Source organism: Pan paniscus, chromosome 18 (genome assembly GCF_029289425.2).
Source record: "Pan paniscus chromosome 18, NHGRI_mPanPan1-v2.0_pri, whole genome shotgun sequence".
Lineage (NCBI taxonomy): Eukaryota > Metazoa > Chordata > Mammalia > Primates > Hominidae > Pan > Pan paniscus.
The window spans coordinates 96,787,589-96,812,579 of record NC_073267.2 but is presented as its reverse complement, the minus strand read 5'-3'; the positions used below and the strand labels follow the sequence as shown (position 1 = coordinate 96,812,579).

The following is a 24,991-nucleotide window of genomic DNA, read 5'->3' as shown; positions in this document are numbered from 1 at the left end:
AGCGGGATTCGCTGGCCTGGGGGGGCTCCTCTCCCAAGAGACCATCTCCAGGGACGTCATAGTTCATGTCCTGAGCAAGCCGGCAGGCTGGTTTTACCAAGAAAGTAAATAGGTAAATAAAACAAGTAATACAATAAAACAAAGACACCGATCAACGACATCTTGACCTTAGTATGCCCGGGTGGTCTGCTTTTCGGTGTCCCCAAGGAGAGAGGAAATGTTGTAATTGGATGGCATTGCTGTCAATCATCTCAGATTGGCGGAGGCTGCGGAACCCTTGGGCCTGGGAGGTTGTTGCCATGGAGACGGCCTGGGGCCATGCGGGGCGGGAAGCCCCCTCCTCCTCTCCTGGCCGCCATGCCTGTGGCCTCAGGAGACAAGGTGAATGCCGCACCTGTGGACTCTCAGCCCGTCTAGGAGGAGGATAAAGCACAAATCCGAAATGCAGTGTCCCTGGAAGGGACGCCCTCTCTGGGCCCGCTGGCTCCCGTCTCATTGGGCTGAATGGGGTCATGTGACCACTCTCCGCTGCAAAGGAGTCTGGGAAATTGCATTTTGTTGTTGTTGTTGGAGGTCATTTTGAAGCCAAATGAAACGAGAATCGTGACAACAAGGAAGGTTTAGGGAGGGGGTGGATGTGTAGGCAACCAGCAGAGGGCCCCGAAATCCGTGAAGATCAGGTCTGACGGTGGCTCCATGCTCCCTCCATTAAAGGGCTTCACAAAAACCCTTCCGAAAAGGTATTTCTTGTTTAATATTCGGAATATTTCACTCACTGCCTCATTAGAAAGACAATAAATTAATGTGTTCACGACTTAGAAAAATCAGGAGGAATTAGAGGAATCAGGATTTTTGGGCCAAGAGTCTCCTTGAAATAGGCGGGGGTCGTTGATGATTATCTTTCCACACGGAAGGAAATCCAGGCTCAGGAAGGTCTGGTGATTTTCCCAGAGTCACACAGGCAGAGGGACTCAGACCACAGAACCCCTGCCTGGCTCCAGAATCCCAGCCGCGATGGGCGATGCGGGGGAGTCATCGCAGGTGGGGGCCTGGGAGGCCTGATCTCATCCTCCAGTGTGGCCCTGCCATGTTGCGCCTTGGGGTACCCAGGGCTTCCTCCCCCTCCTCCCGCCCTACCCGGCCCACACCTCTCAGGCTCCCGGTTGGTCAGGGATTTTTTGCAAGTCAGTTATCTGAGCTCAGACTGCTGGCCCTGGAGGGAACCCTTCTCACTGCTTCTGGCTGAAAGCGTTTGCCTCACCTCTCTAAGCCCCGAGGGGACAGAGGAGGCTCTATTGCAGCGGGCGGGCCTGACAGGTCACAAGGAGAGCCCAGATGTGCCGGCAGCCGCCTGTGTTTACACCCATCCCCAAGCATCGCAGCATCGGGGGCAAGACGCTAAGTTTCTCTCAGGTCATGGCTTCCTCATCCTGAGAGTGGGCAGCACACAGCCCCCCATGGGGCTCTTGTGGGGTCTGAGAGAGGAGTGTGGTCACATGGCGCCCGGCCTGCAGGGACAGCATGAGGGCTGTGGATGCCAAGGCCAGTATCTGCCGTGGCGGCCACAGCCCTCATGCCTCCCTGTCAGGAGGCACCAACAAGGCAGTGGGAAAATGCGCCCCTTTCTCAGTCTGAGTCCTGTAACCTCTCAGCCTTGGATTCCCGGTCTGCAGTAGGGGAAAATTCCCCAGATCTCCCTCATAGGGGTGCTGTGAGCATGAGAGAGAAAAGCATTGCAATGATGAGTAGTTACTGAGCACAACGAGTAGTTACTAAGCACTGCTCACTTGCCAGGCTCCTGGCTGGCCCTTCTCTCTTCTGCAGAGCTGGGCATCAGAGCACACTGAGCAGCAGGATGAAATGCCCACAGAGCTTCTGAGGCCAAGTCCTGTCTGACAGGTAGGAGGTGGGCCCTTGACAAATGACCTTGCCTTCCTAACTCCTTGATTAACTTATCCATCCATGAATGCGCAAAGGCAGTCCCAACACCTCACTAGAACCCATTCCTGGAAACTCCGTTGTAAAGTAAGGACTAAAATTGGTCGGCAGGAACCAGCTTAGAAATAACAACACAGTAAAGTCACGTTCCTGAAAATGGACTGTGCACTGATGAAGTCATATTGAAGATAAAGGGCCTGCTGTGAAGGCAGAGCCCAGGGACACTTATCCTATGTAACCATTTCAATTGGAGAACAATTTCACCCAGTCTAGGACATGGCAGACTATAAACACACCTGTTATCCCGGACACCTGATCTGCCATAGAGCAGCCCTGATGCCTACACAAACCCACTCTCTTGTTTATTGCAATTAGCTTTTTCTATTTTTTTTTTTTCTGGTCTTAGGTCTACTTTATGATTCAGTAAACATTGAATTAACAATCCATTTTTCTTCTTAGAATGTTGAAGGCCGTTAGGGCATTATATGGAAGGAAAATATTTTCTTAGGAAACCCTGATCTTATTTTCCCTTTCTTTGCCAGAAAAGGTTCCAAAATTCATCTTCAGACCTCAGCACCATCCTAGGGGGTTCAACTCATTTAGCTGCTAATGTGGTTTCTCTCCCATAAAAAAAAAAAAAATTCTTCAAAAAAGAACTTTGAAGTAAAGTCCCCGTCAGGTGACACAGATGCCAAGTAGGAATGCACTAGGCTTCAAGTCACAATAACCCAACTTAAGATGGCTTAAACAAGGGCAGGCTTGTCCTTATCATGCAGTAAGGATGTCGGAGGAAGGCAGCCTCGGGCATCTACTCAGCTATTCACCAGCGGCAGAGATGGCACCTTCTTCCTGCTTGTAGTGGTGTCCCGTGGCTGCTGTAACAAATGCCCATCAACTCAGTGGCTTAAAACACACATACTTTTATCATCTTAGGGCTCTGTAGTGTAGAAGTTCAATGCTGGTCTCACCGGGCTAAAATCAAGGTGTAGGAAGGGCTGGTTCCTTCTGGGGAGACCCCTCTGATGATGCCAGGGTCTGAAGATGAATTTGGGATGTCTCTGGAACCTTTTCTGGCAAAGGAAGGGACAGTAAGATCAGGGGTCCCTGAGTGTGTTTCCTGGGAAAATGTTTCCATGAATGTCATGCCGAGTCCTTGCCTTCTCCAGCTTCCAGAGGCTGCCTCATTCTTTGGCTCATGGCCCATTCCTTCGTCTTCAAAGACAGCAGGGTCCCATCTATCCCTCCACCCTCTGCATCCGTTTCTTCTATGACTTCCTCTTCCACCTCTATTTTCCACTTTTATGGAGCCTGTGCTTACACTGGACTCACTCAGATAATCCAGGACTATCTCTTTATTTTAAGGTCAGCTGATTAGCAACCTACTTCCATCTGCAACTCCAGTGTCCTGGTTCTGGAGTTTAGGATGTGGACATCTTTTGGGGAGCTAATATGATGTCTACCACGTTGCTATTGTCTGTTCTGTCATGGCCTCAACATGGCTGCTAGATCTCCAGACATCAGATCTGTATTCACAGAAGGAAGAGAGGAGAAGGTTACTAGCACTGTGCCTTTTGATTAAGAAAACAAAAGGTTTCCCAGAAGTGTCCCAACAGACTCTGTTTGTATCCCATGGGTCACATGGTCACATCTAGCTGCAAGGGATGTTGGCAAGGTATACAATAGGCAGGAGGCAGCAAGGGAGAAGTTGTGTGCCAGTGACTCAAGGAGGCACATCTGTGGAATCTGTGCAGCCTCCTCCCAGATCCTTAATTTCAGCAAATCCTTGAGGACAGGCCACCCGTAATAGGAAGTGGTGGCTTCCAAAGTGTTTCTTTATGGCTTTCTAGTGGAATATAGTTTATAGGCGCTCTGGGAGTTCTAAAACAGAACTTTAATATGTACCCCTGGAATTGTGCGGGAGGCCATGGGCTTTGGAATGGGCTGACCTGGGTTCTAGCACCTTTTTGACTTGAGAACTAGAGAGAATGTGTGCATAAGTTAAGCTCTCCCTAGCTCGAAAACGCTTCATAACCTGGCATACATCAGTTTCCTCATGGGGTAAATGGTACTGGTAAGGGTGTGAGGCTTGCAGGCCTCTGTGAGGTGAGATGGGATCATACAGAAGAGTTCAGAGCATCTCAGGGTCCTCAGCCGCCAGCCGTTAACCAAACCCACATGATCACAGCAAGGCCTGGAAGAATGCAGAGGGGTAGTTTCCATCTGCAGCACCTTTTTGCAGGTGGGGAAACTGAGGCACAGAGACAAGCGGCCACTCTTCCAGGCCTCCGCAACCAGTATGTGTTAGGGTGGAGCTAAAGTCAGCCTGAGGAGTGATTTCAGGGACGAGCAAAATCAGCAACCAGGGTCCCCGGTCAGTGTGGATCCCCCTGCCCTGGCCCTGGGCCCCCTCCCCAACAAGGTCCTGTCCCAAGGTGGGTGAAGGGTGAAGGGGCCTGCGCAGCTCCCCTGCTGGCGGGCGGGTGCTTCCCTGCCAGCCTGTTTGTTTTGGGCATCTTTCTCATGTCCTCCAAGCTTGCCGCCAGCAGTGTGCTCCCCGGGGGGATGCTGGCGGTGAGAACCTGGGAACTGCCTCTTATCTCTGCAGAGCAGGATGTGTCCTGTGCTGCGCGTCCCCGGTGAGCTTTCCAAGCGCTGTGATGAGCTTGCAGATTTCAGCAGGCGATTGCTCCGGCCGTCCCCCGCCAGCCTTGGGGGGGCTGTGTTTTGTTTCCCAGGCCCCTCGGCACCGCACCAGGGATCCTGCCACCTCCTGCTCCCGTGTCCCTGGCCTTTCAGCTGCTCTGAGTCCATGATCGCCCCTGTAGGTCCAGCCCAGCCGACGGCCAGTGAGAAATGGCACGGGGTGAACTCCTGTTTCCGCCCATTCTTTGTGCAGGGGCAGTGGGTGGTTCCCAGCTGGGGAGGGCTGGGGGCGGGGGGAGGGGGGGCGCAGTGCCCCACATGGCCCTCGGAGGCGCTGTGCAGGCCCGGGTTCTGCCCTCATCCCATCCATACCAACTTCTGAAAGGTGCTCCGACCCAGTGGTGAGTGGATGGAAACAGGTAATTAACCTAATTATACGATGGAGTGTGGGCAGGGCGTCTCAATCTTACCTCCAGTGATATTTGTTTAAAATGCAGATTCTCAGGTCCTGGGGTTCGGCGAGGCACATTCGAACTGGGGTAGGACCCATGATTCTTAATTTACACCAGGCCCCCAGTAATTCTTCTGATGTGGCAAATTTGGGAAAATACTGGCCTGGCAGTTTGGCCCAGGCTCTGGAAACAGGCTAAGTTCCAACTTCACTGCAATCCCCGGTCACTGCGCCTCTTGGAGCTTCTCAGACCACAGTCTCCTCTTCTGTTGACTGGGTCTGATGTTATCTTCCTTCTGTGATTGTTGGGAGAAATCCCAGAGTGCTCTGCACACAGCCAAGCATCCATTGGGTGTTCAGGAAAGGATTAATGCTTATTGTCCAGATGATATTCAAAGACAGAAATCTCCTGGCAAGGTTTCTGATAATCACAAAAACCAGACAGAACAAACTGAGCTAATAGGGTTGGAGTTAAAAGTAGAGACCTTGAATGTTTTGAGCACACTTGGTGGCCTCGTTTTAGGCGTGAACACAATTTCCATTGGAAAATTTTAAACATTGACAGCAATAGAAGGGACTCCATTTCTGTGCTGTCCTCTGTATCCAGGAGCCCTTAAGGAGATCACTGAGTAACTGTGGGGTTCTCAGAGCTGAAGGCATTGGGGCAAGAGAGGGGGTTGAGTCTTCTCAGGATACAGTGGCAAGGAAGGACCCTGCGAGGCCATTGGAGACACTGCTGTCAGATGGGATGAGCAGGCCCCTTCTGGCAGCATCTGCTGAGTTAGCATCAGGCTGGACCACAGAGACGATGCCTGCAAGAGCTGCAAACGCAGGCCATCCCGCCAGCTCTCGTGCAGGAGATGCTAGCTCCTCATCAGGCTCTGAGCCAAGCACATCATCTGCCTTCTGCCCCTCAGTTTCCTAGTGTGTAAAATGAGGATGTTGTGACTCTTACTCCATCAGTCCTTAGGAGGATTCAGGGAGGTGAGGCATAGGAAGTGCTCTGCTTGGTCGCTAGCGAACATCGGTGTTGGTAGAGTTATCCCTTTGTTTACACGTAGGAGAACTGGAGCAGGCATGGCAGAATTCCTCACTAGCAGAAGACCCCCTGGCAGACATGTGGAGAGATCTGAGCCACTATAGACACGGCAGCAGGACAGGGCTTTGGAGGAGGGACCTGAGCGGTAGCCTTGGTCCACTGCAGACATCAGCAAGCTCTTAGATCAGGCGGGGAACCGGTCCACCCACTCATGCTCTGGTTTAGCTCCCTACTCTGCTTTCTGAGAGTCAGTTTGGAAGGGAACCTAGCAGAGCTCCTCAGAGTCTCGGGGTCGTTGTCTTTGATGAACTTTCTACTTGGTCATAGGCAGCCTCTGAATATTCTCTCCTCCCAAGGTTTCTGTTGATCCCAAGCAGGAGGCGCGTGCGCAGAGCTGGTTTATGCCGATTGGCTTGTGTTTTGCCAAGCAAGGGTGCAATGAAATGGGAAGAGTGGGGGCTGCATGAACGGCCTCATGCTGTATTTCTGAGAGGTGTTTTTCTGCAACAGGAACACACATACACACATGTGCTCACCAACACACAATTCCCCTGCACACACACACATTACATGACATGCATGTACACACACTGTACACATTCATTCACATGCACAGAACATGCACCAACACACATGTACACACACACACACAGAAGGGGACTGACTTTGGAAACCCAAGTCAAGCCCATCCTCCATGACCCAACCCCTGAGCTCCTTCCTCCCCTCCACCTGAGACATGGCTGCTTCTGTGCATTAGGTCGTTCTGTTCCTGTTGAATTCAGGCTCCACCACTGTGGGGTCTTGGTCATGTTGCTGAATGGCCCTGATGCTCAGCTTCCTTGTCTGTGAAGTGGACACAGTAACAGCGCTTACCTCATTGGGCCATGTGGAACCTGTGCAGAGAAAAGGGTTAGGAGAAGGCCTGCGCATTGCAAGGCTCCTGCTGCCTGATCACCTGAAGTCACATCACTGTCACTTGCCTGATTTCCCCTAAGGCACATCACCATCCCCTTTCCATGCTGACCTTCTCTTCCAAAAGGCCCCTGTGGGCTTCCAAAACTTTTGAATGTCACCAGCTTGACATTCTGTCTGGTTTTGCTGGAGCAAGATGTTAGGTAAGTCATTTCATTTGCATGTCTTCTTCGGGGTAACAAATGTGGCCTCATATTAATTTACGGACCAGTAGGGCTCAGGATCTCCAAGGGAGGTCTGCAGATAAAGGCTTATTGAGGGATGGAACTAGAATGATTCATTTATTCAAACACAGATGGCGCCTGCCCAGCCTGGGCAATGGGGACAGGGAGATGAATATACTCAGCCCCTGCTCAGGAGCTCACACTCTGGGGAGAACGAGAAAGGAAGGAAACTAATGACTGGTTGTGTGGCCAGGCATCCCCCGTGCGGGCCAAGTGCCTGCCCAGTACTCGGGGGAGATGAGCATCACAGCTCCCGACCTCAAAGGGTGGGGACACTGGGACCCGTGAAGTCAGCACGGACATAACTGGGACAGAAGTGATGACGTCTTTAGTTATGAGCAGGAACCATCCAGGTGGCCAAGGGACAGACACGTTTCCACCAAAGAGAATGGCCACTGTCAAAACTCAGGCATGCGCTGCAGTGGGGACTGACGGTGGCTTAGGAAGGGGTCGGTGGACGGCAGGATGGGTCTGCCTCTGACCTACCAATGAATGAACGCTGGGTGGGTGGGAGGGTCTCAAGACAGGCTGGCTTTATGTGGGTGTCTCAATGCAGGTAGCTTCTGAGACCTGGAATTGTCCCTGGGAAGCCCTAGTTCATGCGTAGATAAATTGGTCACTCGCTGAGGAGGGCACCACGTGTGTAATTGAAGGCCTTGTTCTTCTATATTTCCTGTCAAAGAATTTCTAACAGAGGAGGATCCCCTTTCAGGAGTGTGGGCCATAGACCAAAACCTGCCCGAGCACCAGCGTTTGGGCATTTCTTTACGTGAAAAGTCTGGGCCCATTTGTTCCATATTCCTGATTATATACAGATTTATTGTCGAAAGCCATTGCTCCCTCTTCCCCCACACTCTTATTTTGGTAAAAATGATAATATTGGATCATCATGTTGATCTTGGGTCTTGATACAGTTTTGCTGTGTCCTCACCCAAATCTCACCTTGAATCGTAGCTCCCATAATTCCCTTGTGTTGTGGGAGGGACCAGGTGGGAGATAATTGAATCATGGGGGTGGTTTCCCCCCATACTGTTCTCATGGTACTGAATAAGTCTCATGAGATCTGATGGCTTTATAAGGGGAAACCCCTTTTGCTTGGTTCTCTGATTCTCTCTTGTCTGCCACCATGTAAGACACTCTTTTCACTTTTTGCCATGATTGTGAAACCTCCCCAGCCACGTGGAACTGTGAGCCATTAGACCTCTTTTTCTTTGTAAATGACCCAGTCTCGGGTATGTCTTTATCAGCAGCATGAAAACAGACTAATATAGGTCTTCTCCGAGCCTCTTGTTTGAAAAGCCAAATGGATCTGAAGGTGGTAACATGAAGTGCAGTCTCCTCTTCCTCAGTATCAGTCATTTGCACGTTAGCAAGAATGGGACACAATCTTAAGGGCAAGTTTTCAATGACAACACGAGATGAGACACCCTAAAACCCAAGGTCCCTGTGCAGGTCGGGAGAAGGGAATACTGACCTCTAAAAAGAGTCAAATGTAACGCAGAGTCGGAATAAGGATATTTGTCAGTTTCTCTCTGGGGTCTTGGCCTCCCCATCACTCTCTGCTCTGGGAGCTGCTGTTACTAGAATCCTCTTGGCAAAGATTGGGGACGAGAGGCTTCCATGGAAACTTCCGTCCCCGGCCAGGTGCTCAGTGTTCGTCTCTCCTTGGTTTCCTTCTGCTCCAACCCAGGGCAGAGGAAGCTTCTGATGCGCTGCTCTTTTGTACCTGCCCATTTTCACAGGTTTGTCAGAGCATGAGAAGTATCAGTGCCTGGGCTCTTCTTAAAATATTTGGACTTTTCCAAGCCCTTACACAAACCTTTAAGCTTGGCTTAGTAGGTACAACATGTCTACTGTGTATTAATAAAGTTTTTATCAAATTGTTTTCAAAAATCCAATGGAATCTTGGTTGTATACATTCAGAGTGTCTGCTTCCTCACTTAGTTTCAAATCCCATTCCCACTACTGGCCAGCTGTGTGACTTTGGGTAAGTTAGTTAACCTCTCTGTGCCACAGTTTTCTATAAATGGGGGAGAAAAACAGTGCTTAGGTTATTGTGAGGATTAAAAAGTGAGTATGTGTGAAGTGCTGGAAATGGTTCCTGGTACATGTGACTTCCATAACTATTGGAGGGGTTTGTCCCCATCCCTGGAAAGAACAATGTGATTTTCAAAACAGACACTGGACTGTGATCCATTGCAGTGCGAGACCACTCTGCCGTGTGCTGAAAGCCTCACTATAGTAACTCCAGCTCACGGAAACTCAAAGGGGTGAATTGACAGACAGTCACATACGGGTTTTTGGCAGCAGGTTGATCCCCATGTGGGGTGCCCCCCTGTTTGTGCTGATGGAGAAACAGTGCCTCCCGGGGGGCTGCCCTGGGGCAGGCAGGCCGCGGACAAAGCCGTAGGGGGACATGATGGGGTCTGAGCCTCTAGCTTGCTGTTTCCAGAAACAGCACACTTTGAGCTTGCAGAACTGTCTGGCCCCCCAAATGCACTTGGGTCTCAGGGCCTCTGGGCCTGTGATCTCCCTAGGCAGGCCCCAGGGGGCCTGTGTGCAGGGGCCCCTGTGTTTGGGGTGGGACGCATGCCATTTGTCAGTGGCATGGGGTGACTTGCTGGGCACCCCTTGCAGCGAGCTTGCGGAGTTCAAGGCTGGGCGCACCTCAGCTCTCATTATCAGATCTAATTGTGGGCTCGGATTTCACAAATCGGGGCCTGTGCAGGTGGAGGACAAGCAGCAGAGGTCATGCCTAAAAGCTTATTAAGCTGCCGGTGTGAAAGGTAAGGCCATCTGGTTGCCATTTGACAACTTAAGTGGTAATTACACCATTTGGCACAGGAATTAGTGAGAGCTGGGGCTTGAACTGTGGCAGGGACCACTTTTTTTTCTGCAGGAGGGTGGCTTGGGGCAGTCCCGATCCTAGCAGCTCACAGTCCTAGCCGCTGTTTGTGGCTTGCAGGTTCTCTGCCCAGTTCCTTGGATGGGCAGGCTTGATAACCAGGAACACCTGCCTTCTCAGCTCTCCTGTCCAGGGAAGGGAGGTGGGCAGCGGGGGCAGCTTCCAGCAACATTCCACCCCAGCAATATGGAAGTGTTTAAGCAGGGTTTGCACCAGGCAGGGTAGCTGAGATCTGAACCTTTAAATTACAGCCATTCCCGGGCTGAGGAAAAGTAAATAAACAGTTCACAGCTGCAGCCAACTCAACACAGAAACGGGCTATCTCTTCTGATTGCAGGGCAAGTAATTAAGTGAGAAATGTGAGCCCTGCAGTCAGGGTGAGATGGTAAAGGTCTGGGGCAGTAAGTCCCCCCAACTCCAGAGACCTTCCGATTAACCCTCGCGCAGCCAGGAGGGGAGAGGGACGCGCAGGCTTGGAGGTGAAGCCCAGATGAGGGGCACTGGCTTTGCGATTGTCAAAAGCCAGCTAACTATAAATGGCCTTACCTCGCTGTGCTTGGCTGAGGGAATACGCTGAGGGTGAGAATCCGCGTTCTCAGCAGTCCACCCATGGACGCACTTCACAACAGGTACTGTCTCTGTTTACTCATTATAGGCTGAATTTTGTTCCTGATAAATTCCTGTGTGGAAGCTCTAGCCCCGGGCCCTCAGAATGTCACCATGTTTGGAGATAGGGTCTTTAAAGAGGTGCTTAACTTAAAGTGAGTCATTGGGCCCTAATCCAATGACTGGTGTCCCCATAGAACAGGGGATGAGGACACAGACACATACAGAGGGATGACCATATGAGAACACAGGGAGAAGATGGCTGCCTACAAGCCAGGGAGGGAAGCCTCGGGAGGAACCAGCCCTGCTGGCACCCGATCCTAGATGTTCAGCCTTGAGAACGATAAGAAAATGCATATTTGTGGTTTGAGCTGCCTGGTCTCACGACGTGGTTATGGCAGCCCGGGAAAATCAATTCACCCAGCTCTGCCTGCATGCAAAGAGCCACGTGTGCTTTAGAGTAAGGGCTGACAACGACGTGGTTCACGGGCTGTACCAGGCCCCAGCGAGGTGTGCGTGTGATACACAGCTTCTCACACCAAAGCGGTAGCATTCCCATTTCACAGATGGGGAAACTGAGGCCTGGGGAGGTCAAGCAAGTAGTCCAGGGTCATGTAGCTGGAATTTGTGGACACAGCAGGTGTTCTCAAACCTGGCTTCACAGTGCAGTGGCCTGGGAAGCCTTAACAGGCACTGACTCCTGGGCTCCAGCCCACACTAAGGGAATCAAATTCTGGGCAGCAGTTTTCAGGGCACCCCAGGCGATTCTCAGGTATAGCCAGGTGCATAGCTACTGCCTTGTACCTCATTCGTCTGGCTGGCCTTAAAAAACAAAGTACGTTAGCAGTGCCTTCCGTCCCATGCGGCAGCTGCCGTCTCCATTTCCCCTGGCAAAGTGGGTTCACTGTGTCCCTCACACTCATGGCGGGGCAGCTTTTGTTTCTGAGACCATTAGCACGGGCTCTGGAGCCCAAATGGCTGGGTTTGAATCCAGTCTTTGCTACTCATTTGCTGTGTGACCTTGGGCAAGTGGCTTGGTCTCTTTGGGCTTCAATTTCCTCATCTGTAAAATGTGGTAAGAGTACCTACCTTGTAAGGTTGTGATTCACCAAGTTAGCCTTTGTAAAGTGCTTAGAGCAAGGCCTAGCATGTGGAGAGTGCTGGAAAAATGTTTGTTACAAACAAGACAACTGTCTCCTGTGCGTACCCTGGATGATGAGAAGCTGGGGAGATGGGTAGGAGATGGGAGACAGAAGCCAAGCCTGAGTCCACGCCGTGTTCCCTGGGGACCCGCGGCATCCGACACAGGGGAGGCCTCAGGAAACTTCAGCGTCGAGGAACAGGTGTCGTTTGTGCAAGGTATTCGGCACCATCTCCCCGCACCATGCACACCCCGTCCCTGTGGGAGGGATGGCGAAAGCAGCCCCGTCTGTTCCTGTGGAGGTCGCAGAGGGAGGCGCACTGAACCTGTGATGACACCAGCGTGGGTTTCTCCTCCAGGAAGGAGGCTTGACACCGAGAACCGGGAGGTTCCCTGCCTGTGAGTGCTGGCGGCAGGATGTGGATAACCCTGTTCGTTTGTACTTGGTGTATTCTTCTCCTCTTCCTGCATGAATGAATGCATATCCCTTTCGTTATAACAACGTAGTTTTGGGTGGGGGCTTTTTGGTAAAAAAAAAAAAAAAAAGGATAATATAGAAGTTCACTGAGTTACTTCAGGCAGATTTTTCTCTGGGGCATGTTTTAGCATTTCCTTGACATCCTCTGCAGGCTGCTCCAGGCCTAGGCCCCATCCTCACCTCTCAGAGCACACACCTGCCTGTGTTCTGGCTTGTGGTTCAGGAGCGGACAGCCACGTGTCACCTGGCTGTGGGTCTCCAGGAGCCATTGCAGGGGACCGGCCACACGGCCATATTCCAGAGGCCCTGAGCCTGGAGGCACTGACTGCATGGAATCATGGATCTCTGGGCTTGTGGGGCCTCGGGGACCTTGTGCAGAAAGCACTTCTGGGGGGTTGGGCGGGCAGGAACACATGGCTTCCTTACGTGAACCACAGTTCGGGTCCAACTGGGAGGGGCTCCCAGCAGAGGCCTGGGGACAAGAACAGGAGGGACCCTGGACCCTCTGCACTGTGAGCTCCTTCAGCAGGTCTGTGGCCCGTGGAGACGGCCCAGGTTTCCCCATTCTCTGGCCAGAAAGTGCAGAAAGGGAACTGCCGGAACCCCAAGTGTGCCAGCTCCAGAGCTGCGTTCAGCCCCAGCCTGCCTCCTCAGCTGACTCAGTTCTGCCCCGTCTCTTCTTGTGTGAAATGGGAATAAGAGCAAAACCTGCCTTAGAAAAAAAAAGGCTGCTGGGAGGATTAAGCAAATTAAAACAGGGGATGGTGCCTGCCACTTAGTCAGGCATCTCTGGTGTCAGCCCCTGGTACGATCTTCATTTCCTTTGTTTGTTTTTTGAGACAGTCTCTCTCTCTCTCTGTCACCCAGGCTGGGGTGCAGTGGTATGATCTCTGCTCACTTCAATCTCTATCTCCTGGATTCAAGTGATTCTCCTGTCTCAGCCTCCCGAGTAGCTGGGATTATAGGCACACACCACCAGGCCCAGCTAATTTTTTGTATTTTTAGTAGAAACGGGGTTGCCCAGGCTGGTCTCGAACTCCTGGGCCCTAGAGATCCACCTGCCTTGGCCTCCCAAAGTGCTAGGATTACAAGCATGAGCCACTGCACCTGGCCTAAGATCTTCATTTGCTTTCTTGTGACGGCTCTGAGTCGTGTCCACGTGCAGGGGACCTGGAGACTCAGGAGGGTGATTCATTTACTCAGCTCTTCAGCCAGAGGGGTCAGCCCTGGAGTAGGTGCTGGCACCTAACAGGAAACGAGCTGACATTCCACCTTGGGACACATAACATCTTTCGAGGGAGGCAGCCGTCAGTCAAACGATCACAGGAAGGGATTATAAAAAAATTCTGAGGTGGCCAGGTGGGGTGGCCGAGTGACTGAGCTGGGGTCTGAGGGCAGTGAAGGAGTTAGCTAGGAGATAGGAGAGGAAGTGTCCTGGCAGAGGGAACAGCCTCTGTGAAGAGCTTGTTCCCCTTCAGAGGAACAGAAGGAAGCCCTCTGTAGCCAGCACGTGGAGAGGGAGGCTGACACGGCTGATTGTTTTCCACCCTCGTTTCCCCCTCCCTTCCACAGTGAGAGTGTTTAACTAGGCAAGCTACAGAACACAGAATGCTTTTCCCAGGCTTTTTTGACGGCTGATGTGCGTGTAACAGGCTGCGTGTGTCTTGAAGTAAGAGAAGCCTTCTTGCAGTAGCTGGGTGGAGACACGGTACCGAATCGCTATTGTGTGGGTGGACACAACCATTAACAAGAGAGGAAAATCCTGGTGATTTCAGAGAGCACAGCTCAGACCCTTAAGTGAAAAAAACAAATTCCACGAGCACTTTGTTGGAGCCGCTGCTCCCGTGGTGCCTGTGGGTGCAGCTGAATCCTGGCTGTAACGCAGTGCACTTGGATGCTGGGGCTGGAGGCGGTGGGCAGGAATCTCCGCTGCACCAGCTCTTGGCATGATCTGGGCTCCAACCCTACTCCCTGGTGCCAAACAACATGCTCTGAGGTTGTTTTATCACTTAGTTCAGCCCAGTCTGGCTTCAGTTATGCTGGGCAAATGCTCTCGTCTGATAACCTTCTAGGTCACAATATGAACTGTGATATTTTTCCAAAAAGCCATGGGAAGCCCGGGCGAGGTTTGTGGGACTAACCAGTCACAGGGCCCGTCTGTGACAGCACCAGGGCTCAGAGGCACGTTCATGGCCCTGGTCTTTTTACAGAGTTCATGTCGATGTGAGGAATGGTGTGGTTTGGAGAAGCTGGTGGGTTGGGGAAGCTCGTGGTTTGGAGAAGCTCGTGGGTTGGGGAAGCTCGTGGGTTGGAGAGGCTCATGGGGAGGCTGTGAATGCTCCGCTCACACCTCGCCTGTCTTAGGGGCCATTCTGCCTGCTGCTGCGTGTGGGACATGGCACCCAGGGAGCCCGGGTGTGATTCCTCCAGCCCTGGAGCCAGCTCAGCCTCCCAGGTCCCAGGGGAGATGGGGGCTTTCTGGGGAAAGGTTTCTTTCTTGCATGGAGGAATCCTGGGTACATGGTCTCCCTTCTGTCCCTGGCCTCTGCCTGTCTGGATGGAGGCAGCAAGTACACAGCCGGCTTGCTGCCAGGCGGAGCAGGAGGCTGAAGTGCCCCAGGCAGAGCAGAGAGATGGGAAGACCCAGAGTCCCGAGGTGTTGATGAGCCTCCGTCACCGTCCCTAATGTGGCCTGTCCTGGGGCATCCAGATGGTGGGTTGGTGCATCTCCTTTTGGCCTGAACCAATTTTAGCTGAGATTTCTGCTGCTTCCCAACACAGCGTCTTCACCAAGGCTGGTGCCAGCATCTGTCCTCTGCATGTGTCCTGACAAGATGCCTGTTAGGTGTTTTCCTGGGGCTTTCGCTTCTCTGGACGCCCCCTCCTGGGTTCCCTTTGCTTTTTGTTTATGGCTCTGCCTGTTCCTGCCCAAGACCCACTTTCTTAGGGCTTCTTGGCCGTTTCTGATGCCACCGTGTGCAGGCTGGGTGGACTTCGGAGGGGCTCACCCCATCATGGTGCTCACACTGACTGGGGAGGAGCAGACCCCATTTCTGTGGTCCTGAGAGCTCCTGCTGCTGCTTTTTTTTTTTTTTTTTTTTTTTGAGACAGAGTCTCACTCTGTCACCCAGGCTGGAGTGCAGTGGCATGATCTCAGCTCACTGCAACCTCCTCCTCCCGGGTTTAAGCAATTCTCCTGCCTCTGAGTAGCTGGGATTACAGGCACACACCACCATGTCTGGCTAATTTTTGTTTTTGTTTTTTTAGTAGAGTCGGGGTTTTACCATGTTGGCCAGGCTGGTCTCGGACTCCTGACCTCAAGTGATCCGCCCACCTCCGACTCCCAGAGTGCTGGGATTATAGGCATGAGCTACTGCGCCAGGCCTCTCCCTGCTTCTTCATTCATGTGAGAGCTCCCTCTTCTGACGTCAGAGGCTCTCGGATGCCTGTGTGATGCCATGGGACCCAACCCTCCTCGGCTATGTCTTCAGGAAGGATAAGTGGAATTAGGAGGGTCCTCAGGAACCCACCCGGTGCTCACAGAGCCATGGGACGTCACAGCACCCCTCTCTACCGTAGCCTCCTGCCCCTCTAATGCTCTCCACTGGGGCCTCACCTGGAATTTCTCTTCTGGAATAATGATCTGGGCCTTCCCCTTCCCCAACGAGGCCTTGCCCAGCAAGCCTGGCTGCCCCAGCTCTTCCCTGAGGCCTCTCCAACATGTGGGAAAGCAGGATGTGGGGGAGGAACCAGGGCTGGGGTTGGAGAGGCTACCTGGGTGCCCGTGCGGGGCTGCTGCTTGCCAGGGGTGTGATCTTAGGGAATTACATGCTACTCACGCATCCTGGCTTCCACGCTTACACAACGGGCCTCCACACCGTTCCCCACATCCTGGGGTTGTTTGAGCATTCCATAAGAGACTGTCTGGAAGCAGGGCATGCGGGAGGAGTTGGTGACGAGCCAGGCAGGTCCTGCGGGCCGTGGGTGGGACCGGCTGCATCACTGGGGGTGGGGGCAGCCCAGAAAGTCATGAAGAATCTCACGTTGGCAACAGCAGAGGGTTAGACCGAGGGCAAGCTCCTCTGTACACTTGAGAAGCCAGCCCTGCATGTGGGGAAGAGAGCCCTGGTGGCCAAGCCCTTTTAATATTTATGTCCTGGCCCAGGTGATACCGGAAAGTGGCAGGACTCCCCAAACACCAAGGTGTCAACGGCCAGTGACACTCAACTGTCACTCCCAGGAGCCTTTGCCCTTTAATCCAATATCCCAAGCAGGGCAATATCCAGAGACATCATTCCCTCATGGTGGAGGGTAGGTGGTGGCTGTGAATGGCTTAGTGTGGGAAAGAAGCGTGTGGGTTTCACAGGCACCCTAGGCTCCAGCCTGAGGACCGGCCTGAGGGTGACAGCCCCATGCAGCTGGAAACAGCTGATTTCCAGGTTCTGGGTTCCAAGGTGGGCAGCCCCGCCCACCACGGTGACATCATGTGCTAGGGAGGCCTCTGGACCTCATTACTCTGGCAGTTTTTATAGGATTGGGTGCCAGGCCATAAAGCTGTCAGGGAGGATGCTGCCCCTTGGCCTCCTTTATGCCAGTCCCGGTTGTCCCACGCTGCCAAGGCCTGGGCCTTGCTGACCTCTGGCTCTGCAGTGACCGCTCCCATATCCACGCAGAGCCTGCCGCACGGCTGCGTCCCTGTACACGCTGCTAACTGCAGCCTGCCATTTGGTGCCAATGATGCTTCCAGGTTAAGTCTCGTTAGGATAATAAAAGGGATGAAAAAACAGTATTTGAGCTGTATTTTTTCCTGGGGTGTCATGACAGATTGAGGACCCATGGCTCCAGCACACCAGCTGATCCCAGCTCCTGTGACCCTGACGGGGGGTGAGCACACGGATACCCCGCGGACTTCCTGCGCAGACCTGGCCTGGCCCCTCAGCCCCTGGCCCATCTCACTGGCCCTGCTCCCAGCAGTGCCTGTGGGAATGTGGCTTTGTGGAGGCCAGGCTGATGCCCCTGTCCTGAGAGCCTGTTCAGCCTCCTGGGTCCTGGAGATCATCATTCAAATGGGTTAGCTGCCCCGGCCCTGCTGGCTGAGTTGCAGGGGACAGAATTGGCCAGGCTCTTCCTCTTGTACTCAGGACAGGAGAGAGCCTGAGATAAGTGTGTGTCTGGGTACCTGGTACCTCACTGGTTTGTCTAGAAGAGTGGCTTGTTCTTTGCTATCCAAGGGATGCTGCTCCGGAAAGCCAGGCTGGGTTCCGCCTTCATGGAGGAATTCCTGATAATAAGAATGCTGAAAAAATGGTCATTGTACCCATATCCCTATCTATACACTGTCCAAACTCAGCAAATCCGTCCAAATAGCAAGGGCCACAATGCACCTGTAATGAACATAATAGCACTCCCTCTCCGAGTGCCTGTTCTGTGCCAGACACTGTGTGTGGAGCATCTGAGTAAAGGTTCCCAGCAGCTCCAATGAATAATAGTAACAAAACACATCACACATGTTCTGTGCCTGCTAACGCCGATGATAGTCTAAATCTTTGCGGCAGTTGAGGAGGTGCTGTCGTTGCCCCCCCCACTGCTCTTTACACAGAAGGAACACAAGGGTCAGGCAGGTGGAGTGACTTGGCCACAGTCACAGAGCTGGTGCATGTCCAGAGCTAGAACCTCACGTGGTCAGCCTTGCTCCAGGGTCCGCTAACCTTTACCATGCCCATAACGTGCCGTAGGTCTTATTATTGGAGGCTGGTGCTCTGATGGGAGAGTGGCAGCTTCTCCAAGGGCTTCTGGATCAACTGATGAGATAATAAAACCCCCAAGTCTAGCCTCTAGATTGAAGCAAAAGAAGCCTAAATTAACAAACAAAAAATATCCTCTAGAAGGCCCCTGAGATGGCAATTCTGGATTTGCATCTGACTGTCTAGACAATCATCTGTTCTGTTCAACACATTTTCATGGATCCCTGTTCTGTGCCAGCACTGCCCTTGTTTCAGTGATATATCAGGGCTCCCAGCCCTCATCTTTGTTATGCAATTTGGTATTTCTTTGAGCTCAGCCTGGGTTCATTCCTCCTCATCTTGCCCCAGATCATCAACCCACTAGCTGACCTGGCAGATCCTCCCTGAATGCAAACTGAATTTAATATTGGCCCAAACCAAACATAAGCAGCAAAGCCAAGGAGGGGCAGCAAGGACCAGCCCAGCCCAGGTTCCCCAAAGCCACCTGAGTGTGACCTGAGTCTCCAAGGGAAGCTGAGCCCAGGGCATGGTGGTTTGGTTAGTCCTAGAGAGTCTTCCCACTCCAGGGTCCTCTTTTTATAAAAATTCCTAGAATGATCCTTAACTCAGGATTTTCTTAAGAGGAATAATTGAGGATAGCTGAGTGCACACTCTGAAAAAGACATATCCATTACTCATTGTCAGTGGGTTCTGATGTCAACTTTCTGCTTCCCTGCTGAGTACCTGGAAATAGGGTTTAACAAGCACGGGGCATAGAAGTCTGGGCACTGTTCCCCTTGCTGTGTGTTCCCTGCTGCTCTCAGCTTCCCTGGTAGGTCTTGTTTCAAAACCCTGAAGCCTATATCAAGTTAGTCCTTTACTTTTTCTTCTCTTTTCTTTTCCTTTCTCTTTTTCTTTCCCTCCCTCCCTCCCTCCCTTCCTTCCTTCCTTAGATGGAGTCTTGCTCTGTCACCCAGGCTGGAGTGCAGTGGCACGATTTTGGCTCACTGCAACTTCCACCTCCCGGGTTCAAGTGATTCTCCTGCCCCAACCTCCTGAGTAGCTGGGATTACAGGTGTGAGCCACCATGCCCAGCTAATTTTTGTATTTTTAGTAGAGCCAGTGTTTCACCATGTTGGCCAGGCTGGTCTTGAACTCCTGACCTAAGGTGAACTGCCCACCTTGGCCTCCCAAAGTTCTGGGATTGCAAGAGTGAGCCACTGCGCCTAGCCCCTTTGCATTTTTTTATGAGCCTCTCAAAGCACTAACCTGAAGAATATGATGTATGAATGGATTCCCTGGAAAGCTTTTTCTTCCTCTCAAATGCTCTGTGTGGAGCTGGTAGTCAGCTCTCCTGCGTAAGGAAAGTGGCTGCCTGGTGGTCTCTGTGCTGGTTCCCAGTAGGGTCTGCATTGCCTCTATAGGATCAAAATTATTTTGTTTTCCTTGGGAGTTGGAGAAGAGTTTTAAACTCTTTTGGTGGAAAAAGTTACTCCTGCTTGAAGTTCAAGCTGTAAATGGGCCCACCTGTGGTACATGAACTTCCCTTTGTAACACCGCTCAATATCGCCCCAGTAACACAACCTACTGGGCCTGGTCTGATTTCCATTTATTCCCTTATAGTGCTCCTGGATTGGTGAAATCCATGGGCCACCTTCATTTGACCTGACTGTCCTCACTGACCTTGCAGGCTCAGAGAAAAACAAGACATGTCATAAAAATGACAAGAATTCTTGAATTTGGAATCACTGAGGAGTTCATATAGTAAAATCCATCCATAAAGTTCCTTGTTCTGCTACTAATTTGGTCACTCTATGGGTTAAAACATATGTACCCTGAGCCGGGCATGGTGGCTCACACGTGTAATCCCAGCAGTTTGGGAGGCTGAGGCAGGTGGATCACCTGAGGTCAGGAGCTGGAGACCAGCCTGGCCAACATGGTGAAACCCTCTCTCTACTTAAAATACAAAAAGTTAGCTGGTCATGGTGGCAGGTGCCTGTAATCCCAGCTACTAAGGAGGCTGAGGCAGGAGAATGGCTTGAACCCGGGAGGCAGAGGTTGCAGTGAGCTGAGATCATGCCATTGCACTCCAGCCTGGGAAACAAGAGTGAAACTCTGTCTCAAAAAACAAACAACCCACCCCATATGTCCCCTGTCGTTTGTGGGTGTAGAGGTAGCTCAGGAGGGGCTATCGGGAGGTCTGGGCTGAAGCCCTTCCTCCACCCATGGGTGGGGTATGACCTTGTACAGGTTCTCACCAAGCCTTGTTTGTTTCACTCATGCCCTGGAGGAATGCCCTGGCATTCCCAGTCCGTGCTACAGAGCCCCGCACCAGGATCTGGTATCACCATTTCCACGTCGCGATGAGGTGTGTGCCTCTCTAAATATAAAACCAAGAGGAATATCACACTCTCTCAATGCCTGGAAAAATATTTCATTTCCCTCCCATCTGTGTGTTTCTCTAATCAGAATGCATTTTGTCACTGATGAGCACATATAGGCTGGCATCTCTTTGCTCCTTAAAATCTCTTAGCCAATTGATGGTGAATCACAATTGATGTTGCCTTAGGATAGAAGAAATACGGTAATCATGAGGAAGGCTGCTCATCGATGGCCCCTCTGTGCCACTTGGTTTTACTTCTATTCCCTCAGTCTTCACCAGCAACCTGTGAGGAAGACTCAGGTGAAGCAGGTGCCGGTGTTTCCATTTTGAGGCATAGAATCGGAGAGTGAGTCGCGTCTCCAAACTCACACAGCTGGTAAGTGTTTTGATCTTGAACTCAGATATAACTGTAGGCTGAATGGAAGCCTTTTTCATAAAATGTAGCTGTACATTATCAGACATTTTCCACAGGTACTCTGTTAAGAAGCCTTATTAGCTATAATTGTGTGTGGGGCTGCCATAAAGTCCCACAGACTGGGAGGCTCAGACAGCAGAAATGCCCAGCTCCGGAGGCTGCAAGTCTGAGGTCAAGATGCCTACAAGGTTGGTTCCTCCAAGGCCCCCTCCTTGGCTCGCAGACAGCCGTCTTCTCCCTGGGTCCTCACGGGGTCTTCCCTCCGTGTCTGTGTCCTCCTAATTTTCTCCTCTTATGAGGACACACCGGTTCTATTGAATTGGGGCCCACCCTGATGACCTATTTTACTCTAATCATCTCTTCAAAGGCCCTGTCTCCAAAGACAGTCGTGTTCTGAGGGACTGGGGGTTAGGGTGCAACACAGGATCCTTGAGAGAATCCAGTTCAGCCCCTATTTGTGTTCTTTCTTCTTCTGCAGGGTGGTCCCTTCTATCTTTTTTTTTTTTTGAGATGGAATCTCGTTCTGTCGCCCAGGCTGGACTGCAGTGGTGCGATCTTGGCTCACTCTGCCTCCCGGGTTCACGCCATTCTCTTGCCTCAGCCTCCCAAGTAGCTGGGACTACAGGCGCCCGCCACCACGCCTGGCTAATTTTTTGTATTTTTTTTTAGTAGAGATGGGGTTTCACTGTGTTAGCCAGGATGGTCTTGATCTCCTGACCTCATGATCCACCCACCTTGGCCTCCCAAAGTGCTGGGATTGCAGGCCTGAGCCACTGCGCCTGGCGACTTGTATCTTATTTTATGGATCTATCCCTTATCCTCTGTTTTAGCAAGATGGAGTTTTCCATATTAGAAATAATCAATTATTGGCAATAAAACAATTTCTCTCCTGAACAAACGGAACCTTTTAATTTGGTTGTGTGGATGCGGTATTCTTACGTGTCTCAAGAGCTGGTTAAGTAACCACATGAATGACGTTCTTGTGCCTGCTGTGTCAGGCCGGAGGTGTCCGAAAATGGACACAGGGTGTTTTCCTTGTGGTGACTGTTCTCACACGTATTTCTTCCCTGCACATACAAGCACACATGTGCACACACACACACCAGTATCTCCCAAAATGTGTCCTAGGAAGGGCATCCTATGAGAGGAATTAATACATGTCTTAGAGAGGGAAACGTTTTTTTTAAATTAAATGTAGTTGAGAATATTATGCTAGACCAAGTGGACTAGAGTTCCCTGTGGCAGGATCTCTCGGAGTGTTTAACGTGCTGACTCTCTAATTTGTGAATCTCTAAGGTCTTAGAGTTTGCTGACCCCTGCTCTGCTCTATCTCTAAAGGGCCAGCTAGTAAAGCTTTTGGCTTCGTGGGTCATCTGGGCTGTCGCAAGGACACACTCAGCTGTTGTGGCAGGCAGCTGCCATGGACAGTCTATAAGCAAATGGGCATGGCTGCGTTCCAATAAAACTTTATAAAAACACGTGGAGGGTCCAATATGGCCCTGGGATGGTTGGCCAGCCCTGTCTTAGAGTACCTTGTGCTTTCCAAGCGTATTGGACCATGAAGTTCTTTGCCAAGTGTTGCTGATGTCCCACAGGACAGTTCATTCAGCCAGGGCCTGGAATCACAGCCCTGGGGCATCGTCCCACTGTCCCATGCCCATCGTCCTATTCCTGCCGATGCCATAGCATGAGGGGACGCTCTTTGAGTATGCTCATCCGAGGACTTGGATAAATCATCCAGACTCCTATTCGGAATTTCTCCTAAATGATCCAAACCACACTGGGCTGGAAAAATTGCCCAGATAGGGTTCGCATATGTGATTTTTTTTCAGTACTTCTTGGGATCGGCAGAACTTGAGGCATGTTTTGTTACAGTACTTAGTGACTCTGGAGAGACCATGCGTTATGGAGAGCCTGATTTTTCCTTCTTTCAAATTAGTAATTTTCGTGCTGTCCTTGGGGCCTGTGTGTGTATATTTGAGGAGGGTGAAAGCAGAGAAAGGGTTAACGTGGGAAGGAGGTGTGAGTCAGGCCTCGCATTTGTCAGCTACCGTCACTTATATTTAAAAAGTGTTCAGTCTTTGTCTTTAAGCTGATGGCTTTGAATTCATTTTGGACAGAGAGTTTCAAGAAAGGGAACTGTTTGTATTAAGGCAGACGTGGATATAGTCTTTCAAGGTGCTAAATTTGTGCTGACTAGGTCCAAAATACAACCGCATCTGGTTATGTCTGGTGTCGACTACTCCAAAAATGCCCTAAATTCCAGACAACCTCTTGGGCTTAGAAATAAAAGTCATTAATCCTGCATTTGAATTTAATATTTGAAATTTTATCCTAATCTTTTTTTTTCTTCCACATGAATTAACTTTTGAAAAGTTGGAAAGAAACATGTGAAGTGTTTTTATTTTGTTTTTTTTTTGGTTTTTTTAAGGGCATATTCTTAACAAAAGGGTATAAAATTAAACTAGGTTTGACCTTTTGAGTTGAGCAGATTTTCCACCTGGTCGGAGCAGGGAATAGGCTTCTGGGTGGGACGGCAGCTTCCTCCCCCGCTTCTGGAAGGATACTGTGTACATTCTCAGAGTGGTGTGCTTCTTGGCCAAGCCGTGATGTGAGTTCCTTGTTGACGGTTAGTAGATAAGTGGTGAGGTTGTGCATCTGGGTAGATGATCCAATTCAGAGAATGGTTCCAGGCAGCTCCAGTTCAGTCTCATCAGAAATATTTAAGCTCCACTCTCCCCACCAAAAAATGCACATAATTCTGCAGGAATCTCACACGTGGGTGGATAGGGCCAGCTTGAGTTTCATCCGCTCAGGGGCCAACTTCTTTCTGGCATGAGGGGTGCAAGCTTGGGGCTCAGACCCAGCCACCTGGGGATTTCGGCTGACCTGGTAAAAGAGAGAATCTGGAAAGGAAGGGTCTGGTAGCCTGCTGGTTGGGGGACGGGAGTCGGGAGGTCCATGCGGGAGGGAGGGGGATTACCCCTTGGAGCAATGGAGGATTTGGAATGTTGTGGCTCTCAGAGTCGGGGATTTGGGGAACATGACTTCTGTCACAGATGGCTGGGGGCCTCCTTCCAGCAGAGGAGGGGGCTTCCTCCATGAGAGTCATTGCCGCCTGCTCATAAGGGCGTCTGCTGCTTCCGACCCGGCGTCTGCTGGGTTTGAATCTTGGCCATGTTCTATTGAGTGAGAGACTGCAGAGAAGCCGCTTAACCTCTCTGAGCCTTGGTCTTCTTTTGTGTAAAATGGGAATAAAATAGCACCTTCCCCCCATGGGCTGCTGTGGGGCTCACAGGGGATGACACGTTTACTGTTGGCCTCAGGGCTGGCACCCAGTGATGGGATTAAAATGCAACTCCCTTATGTAACTCGAGATTATTTTTACTCTTGAATTTATCGTGTTCGCCAAGGCAAAGGAGAGGGCCCGCCCGGTCCCTGTTACCATCCCCCGCCTGCCTTTTTGTGACTTGTTTTTCCTTTCAAGGGTGGTCTCTGTTCACTCCGCTCTGATGTCACTGCCTAAAAATGTCGGGTCCTGGCTCGGGGGGTGGAAGTGGCATGCAGGGCGATCTCTCCCTGGCCAGCCCTGTGCCCCCCGGGGCCGCCCTGGCGTGGGCTCAGGAGTTCCAGGGCTCTTTCCCAGAGGGATTTATGATTCCTTCGGCCGGGGCTGGATTGCTCACTCCAGAAATAAAGCAAAGTTATGGAAAGCTGAGGCCATAGCCCTTACTTTTTTCTTCCCTTATTCATAAGATTAATGAAGCGACAGAAGAATCAGGTGCAGGCAAAGTGTTCGGACTGAACTGGGCTCCGATGTGAAGTTGTCCTCAAACGGCTGTGGGGCTGGGGCCTGTCACTCGACCTCGCTGGGCCTCAGTTTCCTCACCTGGGAGAGAGGGATTTGCACCAGCAGACATGAAAGGCGTCCTCTGCTTCACTGATTCTATTTTAGGCAGGTGAAGTGAGTGTTTCCAAAGTGTGGGACTCAAGAGGTCTCAGGTGACACGGGCATGATTGTTTCAAACTTTCACTTAAATAATTCTGCAGGACTGGAACTGAAGTAGGGCAGG

The 24,991-nt window shown here is 51.4% G+C and overlaps 1 long non-coding RNA gene across 2 annotated transcripts in view; it reads left to right on the top strand.

Annotated features, from left to right (window-relative positions):
• LOC117976316 (uncharacterized) overlaps positions 1-24,991 on the top strand; it is a 398,679-nt gene that overhangs the window by 98,128 nt on the left and 275,560 nt on the right. Inside the window, exon 1 of one of the 2 annotated variants that reach the window (XR_010110318.1) lies at positions 20,688-20,879. The exons of the other annotated variant lie outside the window; for it this stretch is intronic. This is a non-coding gene — a long non-coding RNA (uncharacterized LOC117976316). Of the gene's footprint in view, positions 1-20,687; positions 20,880-24,991 lie in introns of those variants that run through there. 2 annotated transcript variants of the gene reach the window in all.